Source organism: Eriocheir sinensis, chromosome 43, assembly GCF_024679095.1.
Source record: "Eriocheir sinensis breed Jianghai 21 chromosome 43, ASM2467909v1, whole genome shotgun sequence".
Taxonomy (NCBI): domain Eukaryota; kingdom Metazoa; phylum Arthropoda; class Malacostraca; order Decapoda; family Varunidae; genus Eriocheir; species Eriocheir sinensis.
In genome coordinates this window covers 9,249,606-9,261,146 of record NC_066551.1, presented here as the reverse complement: position 1 = coordinate 9,261,146, position 11,541 = coordinate 9,249,606, and the positions used below count along the sequence as shown (strand labels likewise).

General features: G+C 44.7%; 1 pseudogene; it reads left to right on the top strand.

Annotated features, from left to right (window-relative positions):
* Positions 1-11,541, top strand: part of LOC127010448 (basic proline-rich protein-like) — a 99,569-nt pseudogene that overhangs the window by 39,163 nt on the left and 48,865 nt on the right.

Sequence of the window (11,541 nt, the reverse complement as noted above, 5' to 3'; positions counted from 1 at the left end):
CTCCTATACCTCCTCCTTTTGCTGTCACTCTTCTTCTATCTCCTCCTTCTCCTATTCCTTCTTTCATCATATTTAGACTTTACGTTTCCTTCACACTTCTCTCTAGTTTTCGTTATTCCTCTCTTTCCTAGTCTTCCCCTGTCTCTCCTTTACTTCATCTTCCTCCTCCTCCTCCTTCTCCTCCTCCTCCTCCTCCTCCTCCTTTCGTCATTCTATTCCTTGCTTAAATTTCCTTCATTTCTCTACATTTTACTCTCTCCTGTCTCTTCGTTCTCTCTTAGTCCTCCTACTTCTCTACTTCCCTTCCTCTTCCTCCTCCTTTTCCTCTTCTTCCTTCTTTCTTCATTCTATTCCTAACTTACTCTTCCTTCACAAACATACATTCTCATTTCTCTACATTTTACTCTATCTCTCTCTCCTACTCTTTGTCCTCCTCTCCTCTTCTTCCTCTTTCCTCCTTTTTTTCTAGCTATGTTCCTTCCTCACATTCTCCCCCCTCACAAGTCCCTTCCCCCCTCCACTAACCCCTGTATGCAATCTGTTGGCAATGCGAGAATGTAAACAGAGGTCAGCTGATTGCCAAGCCCCGCCCCCTCCCTCCCCCGTGACGTCATCAGCCAGGCCCCGCCCACCGCCTCGCACACTAATTGAATGGACGCTGAGCCTGACACACGCCCGCTTAAACCAGACCAGCAGGGCACTGACGACGACAACGAGGACGACAATGACGACGACGGCGACGACCAATGTTGCGAGGACGACGCCAGCTACGATTAGAGTGTGTTTTGTTTGTTTGTTTGTTTGTTTGTGACGGATTTTAAATAACAGTAATGGTAGGATAACAAAAAATTATTATGTGAAAGGAAACATTCTTACATAACCAGAAAGGAAGAAGAAAGAAGAGAGATGAAGAAAGAGCAAGAACAATAACAAGAACGAGAACAAGAACAGTATGATTTTTTGTTTTTGTTTTGTTTTTTGTTTCTTACGATTTTGAAATAACAGTAAATTGAAGGATAACAAGACGTGTATTATGTGAAAGGAAACATTCTTACATAATTATAAAAAAAAAGAGAAAAAAGATGATAAAGATGAAGAAAGAAAAAGGAGAAAGAGAACGAAGAAGAAAAGATGAAGATAAAGAAAAAACAACAATAACAAGAACAAGAAAAGAAAAACAAGTAAAAGAAAAAAGAAAAAATGATGAAGATGAAAAAAGAAAAAAAGAGAAAGAGAACTCAGAAAAAACAAAATGAAGATCAAAAGAGAACAACAATAACACGACAAGAAAAGAAAAAAACGAACGAGAACGAGAACAAAAACAAGTAAAAAAAATATAAAAAACGAAATGAAAAAGAGTAATGAGCCGAAAAAAAATAAAAAGTAAAAGAACAGAAAAAACAGGAGTAAAACAAGAACAAAAATAGAAATGAAAAAGTAAAAAAAAGAATGAAAATAAAAGTGAAAAAGTAAGAAAAAGAATAAGAATAAAAATAGAGAATCAGAAGACACCAAACGTTTGTCTCTAATACTTCACCTGCCTGTTCGTGCGGCTATTGTGTTACCGGGTGAAGGAAGGAAGGGAGGGAGGAGGGAGGGAAGAGAGGGAAGGGAGGAAAGGAGGAGGGAGGGAGGGAGGGAGGGAGGAAGGAAGGAAGGAAGGAAGGGAGGGAAGGAAACATGGAAAGGAAGTAAAAAAGGAAGGAAGGAAGGAAGGAGGGAAAGAAGGAAGGAAGGATGGGAGGAAGGAAGGAAGGATGGGAGGAAGGAAGGAAGGAAGGGAGGGAGGAAGGAAAGGAAGGAGAAAGGAAGGAAACGTGGGAGGAAGGAAAGAAGAAAGAGAGAAAAAGAAAGGAAGGAAGGAAGGAGAGAAAGGAAAGAAGGAAGGAAGGAAGGAAAAAAGGAGGGAGGGAAAGAAGGAGGGAAGGACGGAAGAATTGAAGGAAAGAAGGAAGTAAAGAAGAAATGAAGGAAGGAGGGAAGGGAGGAACAAATAAACGAAGGAATGAACGAATAAACGAAAGATAAAAGGAGGCAAAGAATGTAGGAAAGAAGAAAGGAAGAAAGAAAGTAAGAAAGGAAGAATGGAAGGAAGGAAGGCAAAAGTTTTTTCCTATAGTTCTGTCCTACCAAAATCCCTCCCTTCCATACTTTTGTTTCCCCTCCCTAACATTCCCTCCCCTACAACTACTCTCTCCCTCTCTCCCGTCCCACCCATTCCACCCCTTACTGTGACCCGTTTCTTCATATCGCTCTCTTTTCCTTCCTTCCTTCCTGCCTTCATTCCATTTCATATATTATTTAACTCAATTTCCTTTCCTCCCTTTTTTTGTTCTTACTTTCCTCCCTTCAACTCTCCTTCCCTCCCATTTCCTCCATGCTCCTTTCTTCCTTATTCTGCTTTCTTATCATACTCTTCGTTTCAATTTCCCTCCTTCTACACTCTTTATAAAATTAGTGCGTTCCTTCCCTTCCCTTTTTTTTGTCCTCCCTTTTCCCTCCTTCACTTATCCCTTTCCTTTACCATTGCCTCTTTCATGCCCCACTTTCTTCCTTGTTTTTTTTCTTTTCATTTCTCCTCCCCTTACGTTTAGTAGATCCCTTCACCTCACTTTTTTCCTCCCTTTTCTCCCTTTCCTTACCCTTTTCTTCCCTATCCATTACCCCTACCTCATTCATGGCCATCTTTCTTCCTCTGCTTTTTCTCACATTTTCTTCTTCCCCTAAGTTAAGTGCCTCCCTTTCCCTCCCTTTTTTTTCCCTCCCTCCCCCTGCCTCCCCTTTCCTTCCCTTTCCCTCCTTAGCTTTCCTTTCACACTTTTCCAACCCTTTCAGTACATCCCTCAGTACATCCCTTCACCTCTCCCTTTTTCCCTCCCTTCACTCCCCCTTCCTCCCCTTTCCCTCCCTTTCTTCCTGCCGCACTGCGACTTCCCTTTATAAAGCTGCTCTTTTTTTTTGCCTCCACTCTTCCTTGAGGGACCCGTAGGCGTGCGTGTCTCGGCGGGGAGGGAGGGAGGAAGTGGAGAGGGAGGAGGGAAGAAGGGGGAAAGAGAGAAAGGGGGAGAGAGAGAAATGGTGAAGGAGGAAGGGTAAAGGAGGAAGGGTAAGGGAGGGAGAAGGAAGAAAGTAGAAGGAAAGGAGGCGTTGAAAGAGGGAGAGTGAGAAAGAGGGAGAGGGAGGAAGAGGGAGAGGGAGGAAGAGTGAGAGGGAGGAAGGGGGAGAGGGAGGAAGGGGGAGAGGGAGAGACAGGGGGAGAAAAAGGGGGAGAGGGAGGAAGGGGAAGAGGGAGAGGGAGGAAGGGGAAGAGGGAGAGACAGAGGGGGGAGAAAGGGGGAGAGAGAGAAAGGGGGAGAGGAAGGAAGGGGAAAAGAGAAATGGGGAGAGAGAGGAAAGGAGAAGGAGGAAGGGGAAGAAGGAGGAAGGGGGAGATGGAAAAAGGTGGAGAGGGAGAAAGGGGGAGAGAGGGAGGAAACTGGAGAGAGAGAAAGGAAGAAAGAAGAAGGGAAGGAGAAGCAAAGGAGAACAGGAAAGAGAAAGGAGGTGTTATGAGAGGAAAGGAAGAGAGGGAATAGAAGAAAGAGGATAGAGAAGATAGGAAGGAAATGGGGAAGAGAAAGGAAGAAAGAAGGGAAGGAGAAGCAGAAGAGAACAGACAAGGGAGAGGAGGTGTAAGAGAGAGAGGGAGGAGGAGGAGGATGGGGAGAGGAGGGAAAGAGAAGAGAGAGGAAGGAAGGAGGAAGAGGAAGAAGAGAGATCACGTGAGTTGAGTTGGAGGAGGAGGAGGAGGAGGAAGACAAATGAAGAGAGGGGAGGAGTGGAGGTGTGAGAGAGCGCAAGAAAAGGAGGGGGAGGTGGGAGGGATGTGAAAGGAGGGGGTAAAAGGGGGAATAAAGGGAGAGAATAAATAAGGGAAATAGAAGAGGAAAGGGAGAGAAAAGACGCAGGAAAAAGAGAGAAAGGTAAAGAGAGGAATTAGATAAGGAAGTGGAGAAAAAGAAGAAGAAAAGAAGGAGGGAAAGAGGAAAGGAGAGGGAAAAGAGAGGGAGAGAGAGGAATAAGGTGAGGAAATGGAAAGAGAGAATAGGAAAAGGGAGGAAGAGAAAGAAAGAAGGAAAGGAAAAGAGAGGGATAAAGTGAGGCATGGAGAAAAAGGGGAAAGGAAGGAGAGAAAGGGAGGGGAAGAGGAATAGGAGGAGCAGAGGAGGAAGAGGAAAGAGGAAGAGAAAAAGCGAAGGGAATTTGCGTGCAGTGATGACGAAGGGAGGAATAAGGAAAAAAGGGAAGAAGGCAATAACTGAGGGAGGGAGGGAGGTAAACACACACACACACACACACACACACACACACACACACACACACACACACACACACACACACACACACACACACACACACACACACACACACACATAAAAAAAAAAAAGACAGCTGCAACAAACAGTGACAAGAACAAACACAACTACTTAAAGAGAGAGCTTGGAGGAGAAGGTGAAGGAGGAGGAGGAGGAGGAGGAGGAGGAGGAGGAGGAGGAGGAGGAGGAGGAGGAGGAGGAGAGAAAAGCCTCCCAACCTACGCCTCTGATTTGCAAAAAGATATTGACTGCCACCCAGACTTCCCCAAAGGGCTTGTCTTCTTGTCCCTGGAGGAGGAGGAGGAGGAGTGGGCGGAGGCGGAGAAGGAGGAGAAGAGGACAAGGAAGTGGAGGGTGAAATAGATGTGAAATATAGGATGGAGGAGGAGGAGGAGGAGGAGGAGGAGGAGGAGGAGGAGGAGGAGGAGGAACAGATGTAGGATGAAATAGATGAGAAATACAGAAAGGAGGTGGAGGGCGAAAGCGACACGGAGGAGGAGGAGGAGGAAGGAGAGGGAGAAAGCGACAAGAAGCAGGAAGAGGAGGAGGAGGAGGAGAAGGAGTAGGAGGGAGAGGAGGAAGAAGAAGAAGGCGATAACGACGGAGAGGAAGGAGTATCAAGAAAAATATGGCAAGGACACACAGACACACAGACAGACACACAGACAGACACACAGACACACAGACAGACAGACAGAGAGACAGAGAGACAGACAAAAACACACCCATGCCTACCATTAGCAGCAACAGCTCATCCTATTTTTACTATCAATTTTTCTACGCCACTCACGTAACTCCTCCTATTGATGTATTACCACGGGTCTACTAAACACGCTAAGTTCCCATCAACTCATTTTTACCTTCAGTTTTATCTACCTAACCAAACACAACTTCTCTCCTAACTTACCAAAACTTAACCTCATCTATTTGCCTAACCTCAAATTTACTGATATTTACCTACAGATTTATCTACCCAAACTATAACACAACTTCCCATCTAACTCACCTACTTAACCTCATCTATTTACCTACATGCTCAAATTAACTCAGATTTACCTATGTCTATCTACTTCGTTCACCTAATCTAACCTAAATACCCTAACATGCCTACCTAACCTAATCTGTTTACTAACGTCAAAGATGCTCTGGTTTACCAACATTATTATTTACTTTGGCTAACCAGAAAAAAGAGAGAAAAAAGAAATTAGAAGATGAAGATGAAGAAAGAAAAAAGAGAAAGAGAACTAAGAAAAAAGATGAAGATGAAGAAAGAACAACAATAACAAAAACAAGAAAATAAAAAAAGGAGCGAGAACAAGAACAAAAACAAGTAAAAAAAAACTAACTGTCGAAATTATTATCTTTACCTAACCTCTAATATACTAATTTTTACCTATATTTCTATCTATCTCGCCTATCTAACCTAACTTGCTTCACCTAACTTGTCTAACAAACTACTTGCCTAACCTAATCTATATACCTAACATCAGTTATACGCAATTCTACCTACATGTCTATCATCCTTGCCTACCTAATCCAACCTACCTAACCTAACCTATGTAACCTTACCTAACTTTACCAAACCAAACTTTACCAAACTTCAAGCTAACCTACCTTACATAACCTAACCTAACTTTACCAAGCCAAACTTTACCAAACTTCAAGCTAACCTACCTCACATAACCTAACCTAACTTTACCACACCAAACTTTACCAAACTTCAAGCCAAACTACCTTACATAACCTAACCTAACTTAATCTAACCTACAAACAAAACATTGCCTGACTTACTCTAGCTAACCTACCTTACCTAACTTAACCTAATTTCCCACATACTCAGGTACCATCGTTTATATCTATCCAACCGATTATCTATGACCATACCGATCGACCTGTTTCTATCTATCTATCGACCTGTACCCAGCGACTAAAATAATATCTGCCTCTTACCTAACCTAACCTAACTTACCTCCGATATAAGCAAATTTACCAACATATCTATTCATCTAACCGTTTATCTATCTCCACTGATCGACCTAATTATATCTATCAATCTGTACCCCGTGGCTCCAGTACTATCTATCGACCTCTGTTTCCCGTCTCATCAACCTTCGTCTATCTCCTAATCTTTCACTTTTTCCTCTCCTTTTGGGTCTGTTTATAGATTATCTCCACCCCTCCGTTCCCTCCCCCTCACAGTTTATTACCCGGTTCCTCTTCTCTCCCTCTCCCCACGCCTCCTCCTCCTCCTCCCACTCTCGTCACTAAACAGTTTCACGTTGGTCGCCAAATAATGTGAAGTTGGCTTTGTATGTCTGCCAAATACAGCCCCGCGTGGAGGAAAGGAGTGGAGGAAGGAGAGAATGGGAGGAAAGAATGGAAGGAATGGAGGGAAGAAATGTGTATGTCTGTTTATGTTTGTGTTGGTATGTGTGTTTGTGTTTGTGTGTGTGGGGGGGGGGGGGGGGTATGAAAAGAAAGGAGGGGAAAATAGAAGAAATGAGAGGAATAACGAAGGAAAGAAGGAAGGGAGAAAAGGAAGAAAAAGAAGGAAAAGGAGAGAAAGATGACTAGAGGGATGAAAAAGTAAGAGGGAGAGAGAGAGAGAGAGAGAGAGAGAGAGAGAGAGAGAGAGAGAGAGAGAGAGAGAGAGGTTTACACAGTTGTCAGCGCCAGAACAACTTACTAACAGCAGTGCTATTCTGAACGTCTCTCTCTCTCTCTCTCTCTCTCTCTCTCCTTCCCTTCATTTCCCCTTCGTCATCCTGTTCCCTTATTCCCCTCTCCTTCTTATTCTCCCTTCTCTTCCAGTCTCTTCTCTTCCCCTCCTCTTCCTCCATTTCCTTCTCTTCTCTTCTCTTCCCTTCGTTTATTTCCCCCATCCCCTTCCTTACACTTCCTTTCCCTCGTTCCCCTCTTCTTTCCTCCCCTTACTCCCCTCCCTTCACTAATCTACCACCACCATCTCTCACTTCCCTTCCCTTCATTCCCCTCCTTCCCCTCACTTCCCTTCTCTTACTAATCAACCACGACCTTCTCTCACTCCCCCTCCCCTCATTCCCCTGACTTCCCCTCTCCTTACTAATCCCGCAGTACCTCTTCTTACTTTACTGCCCCTCCCCCGTCCTCTACCCTTCGTCCCCTTCGTCCCCCTCGCCGCCTCACCGCAACGCAATGACCCACTGTTGAACACGACACGCTGGGCTGACTTAGGCGCCGACCCCTCCTGGAATACCAATGCGAGGAGGAGGGAAGGAGGGAAGAAGCGGAAAGAGGAGGTCAGGAGAGTTAAGAAGGGGAGAGGAGGGCGAAGGAGGGAAGGGAGGAAATACTGAAAAAAAAAAACGGATGGAAGTAGATAGAAGGAAGCGAAGGAAGGAAGTGGAAAAAGAGATAAAAATTGAAATGAAGGGAAGACCGGAGAGAAAAATGTAGGAAGGATAAACAGAAGAAATGAGGGAAGAGATCGAAAGAGAGAAGTAGGAAAGGGAAGACCGAAGGAGAGAAGAAAGTAGGAAGGATAAACGGAAGGAAAGAGGGAAAAGAAAGAGATCAGAAGAGGGAAGTAGGAAAAGGAAACTGAAGGAAAAAAGAAGAGGAAGAGAGGGGAGGAAGGGAAGAAAGGGAGAGGAAAAGGGAAGTCAGAAGAAGAAAGAAGGGAAGGGATGACTGAAGAGAAGGAAGGAAAAGGGAAGGAAAAAGGTCAAAAGAGGAAAGAAGGGAAGAGATGACTGAAGAGAAGGAAGGAAAAGGGGAATCAAAAGAGGAAAGAAGGAAAGGGATGACTGAAGAGAAGGAAGGAAAAAGGAAGGCAAAAGGTCAAAAGAGGGAAGAAGGAAGGGATGACTGAAGAAAAAAGGAAGAAACAAGGAAGAAAAAGAGAGAGAAGAGAAACTGATGCGTGTGGGGGAAAAATACAAAGAAAAAACAAAAAACAAATGGAAAAACAAACAGACACGCGTGAAGATAGATAAACAACATCACCAACAACAACACCAACACCAACAACAACAACTACAAAACAACAACAACAACCCTTACTCGTACCTCCTCATACATTTCCATCCATCTCCATCCTCACACTCAGGTATGCATGAGGTCAGTATGAGGAGCCTCCACATATTCACTCTCCCTCTCTCCCTCGCTCTCCTTTCCTCCTCCTCCTCCCACTCCCCCTCCTCCTGAGCCCCTGATACAGTGCCTGGACGGGACCGACTCAAGACTAACCTCAACAAATGGAGAAAATTTAGGAGGTGGTTGTGGCCCGGGACAGATAGCACGAGGAGGAGGAGGTGGTGGAGGAGGAACGAGGAGGAGAAGGAGGAAGAACACGGAGGAGGAGGAACACGGAGGAGGAGGTGGAGGAGGAGGAGGAAAAGAAGGTTAAGGTACAAAGCTGGTGTACAAAGTTGGTGAGCAAATTAACTCCCACCTTCCTGCTAACTTGCTAGGCTGCTAAGTTGTCCTCTTCAGGCCGATCCTCCTCTTCCCCCTCCTCCTCCTCTTCCTCCTCCTCCTCCTCCTCCTCCTCCTCCTCCTCCTCCCTGTCGAAGTTTGCTGATGGCCCAAAAATGGGTGGAAGGGCCCCACGATGGCCGGTTGCGATGTCATCCAAAAAGATCTTGACCGGATTATCTAGTGGCCTGGAAACTGGCAAATGACTTCCAGCCTTGACAAGTGTAAAGTCATGCACTTTGGCTCCAAGAATGGTGGCCATACGGACAACATACGCGCGGAAAGTCTCTGCATCTCGAACATATGTGATCGGAACGGGGTTACTATCAACTGTGATTTGAAACATAAAAAGCACTGAAATCTTTCTGTAAAAAAAATAATAATAATACTATATTCAGGTTAATAGCGAGGAACTTCGACTGTGAGACTCTAGAAGTAATGTTGTTTTTGGATAACTCGTTGGTAAGACCTCAATTGACGCGCGGTGCAGTTCTGGTCCCCTATTTCCGAGAACATCAAATTACTAGAGAGAATGCATCAACGAGCTACAAAAATTGTATCATCGTTGAGAGCACAGTTGTATGAAGAACGACTCAAGCGACGAGTAGAAAGCGATCCAATACAAGTCTTCAAATATCTGAACAAGTTCAGTAGAGTCAACCGAACCGTTTATTTTTTTCATCACTGAAAAAAACCGTAATCAGAAATAACGGTGAACCAGTTCAAGCGAGGAAATGCAGTATGGATGGATATCGACTATAGCCGCTGGGTTCAGGAGAGAGAGAGAGAGAGAGAGAGAGAGAGAGAGAGAGAGAGAGAGAGAGAGAGAGAGAGAGAGAGAGAGAGAGAGAGAGAGAGAGAGAGAGAGAGAGAGAGAGAGAGAGAGAGAGAGAGAGAGAGAGAGAGAGAGAGAGAGAGAGAGAGAGAGAGAGAGAGAGAGAGAGAGAGAGAGAGAGAGAGAAAACAAAGCATCGGATGAGAGAGGGAGTGAATGAGGAGCGACAGCGGTGGTGAAGACGTGTGTACATCGCACTTGAATAACATGGTGCGAAGGGTAGATAAGACATGAGGGGGGGGGGCGGTTTGGAGGAGCCACGGCCCGACCCGGAGTGAGCCAGAGCACAGCGGCCGTCGGGACGTCAACACGGTCACCGCACATAAGGATAACCCAAGGCGCTGCTCTGAGCCCTGAGTGTTCCCGCTGGCCATGTGTATTGACCGTCGTAATTGTGGTCCTATTTCTCACATAACTGTAGCCTGCATTGACGTGTTCTTGGCGTTTGTCCTGCAGTAGTGCGAAACAGATCATATTCCTTAAAAATCGTACTGACTTATTTTGTTGCGCCAGAAGTGAACAAAACGAACGTACGGTCACTGAGATGGCTTTGTGTTGCCGGCTCCTACAGGTTTCCATATCTTCTCCTATTCCTCCTCCTCCTCCTCCATCTCCTCCTCCTCATCGTCATCCTATTCGCCTTCCAAATAGTGTATTAAGTACGGTCCGCTTACCAAACTCTATACTACTAATTCTCTCTCTCTCTCCCGAATTGTTCCCTTCTCAATTCAAACAGTCAACCAATTCTCGCTCCATATTCTCCTCCCCCCCTTCCCCTCCTCCTCCTCCTCCTCCTTTCTGTGCGGACCCTAATTACGACGCACCACAAAGGGCTACTAACAACACCTTCATTAAATTTCACGCACAATGCCTTCCTTCTGTCTCCACTTACCTAATCACCGACCTACTTCCTCATCTAATTCCTTTACCTGTTTATCTGCTTTCCTTTACAATTAGCTACATTATATTTAGTTTCATTTTCCTCTTCAATTCCACTTCGCCTCCTTCCACCTCCTCTTGCTTAACCACTGACCTATTTACCCTTCCTCTTCCCTTACCTTCTTACCTGCCATATTACCTACTGTTTATTTTTCCCTTCAATCCAACCCGTATGTGTGTTTAAAGCCTTTTTTCTACTTTTACTTCCTTAACATCTGACCTATTTACCCTTCCTCCTCTCTTTTATATTCTTACCTCCCTTTCCTTACACTTCACAATATTACCTACTGTTTATTTTCCTTTCACTCCCACTTCTTCCTAAAATGTTCTTAAAGTCTTCCTTCCACTTCCCCTTCTTTAACATCTGACCTATTTACCCATCCTCCTCCCTTACCTTCTTACCCGCCTTCCCTAACACCTGACATATTACCTTCTGTTTATTTTCCTTTCACTCCCATTTCTTCCTAAAATGCTCTTACAACCTTCCTTACACCTTCACTTCCTTCCCCACTGACCTATTTACCCATCCTTCTCTCTTTCCTTCTTACCTCCCTTCCCTTACACTTAACTATATTTACCTCTTGTTTAATTTCCTTTTTCAATCCCACTTCGTCACAAAACTCTTTCTTCCACCTTCACATCTTTACCCACTGACCTAATTGCCCATCCCCCTTTCTTTCCTTCTTACCTCCCTTCCCTTACACTTAACTATATTACCTCTTGTTTAATTTCCTTTTTCAATCCCACTTCGTCACAAAACTCCTTCTTCCACCTTTACATCTTTACCCACTGACCTAATTACCCATCCTCCACTTATACCTAATTAACTACTTTCCTTTACACCTGCCTTTCCATGTATGTCCATTTTCCTCTCTTCACAACCACACCGGCTTAGAACACATGTGCCGGACTCTGAGCACAGGAACACAAGGAGCAGAAGAACGTAAGAAGTCTGTA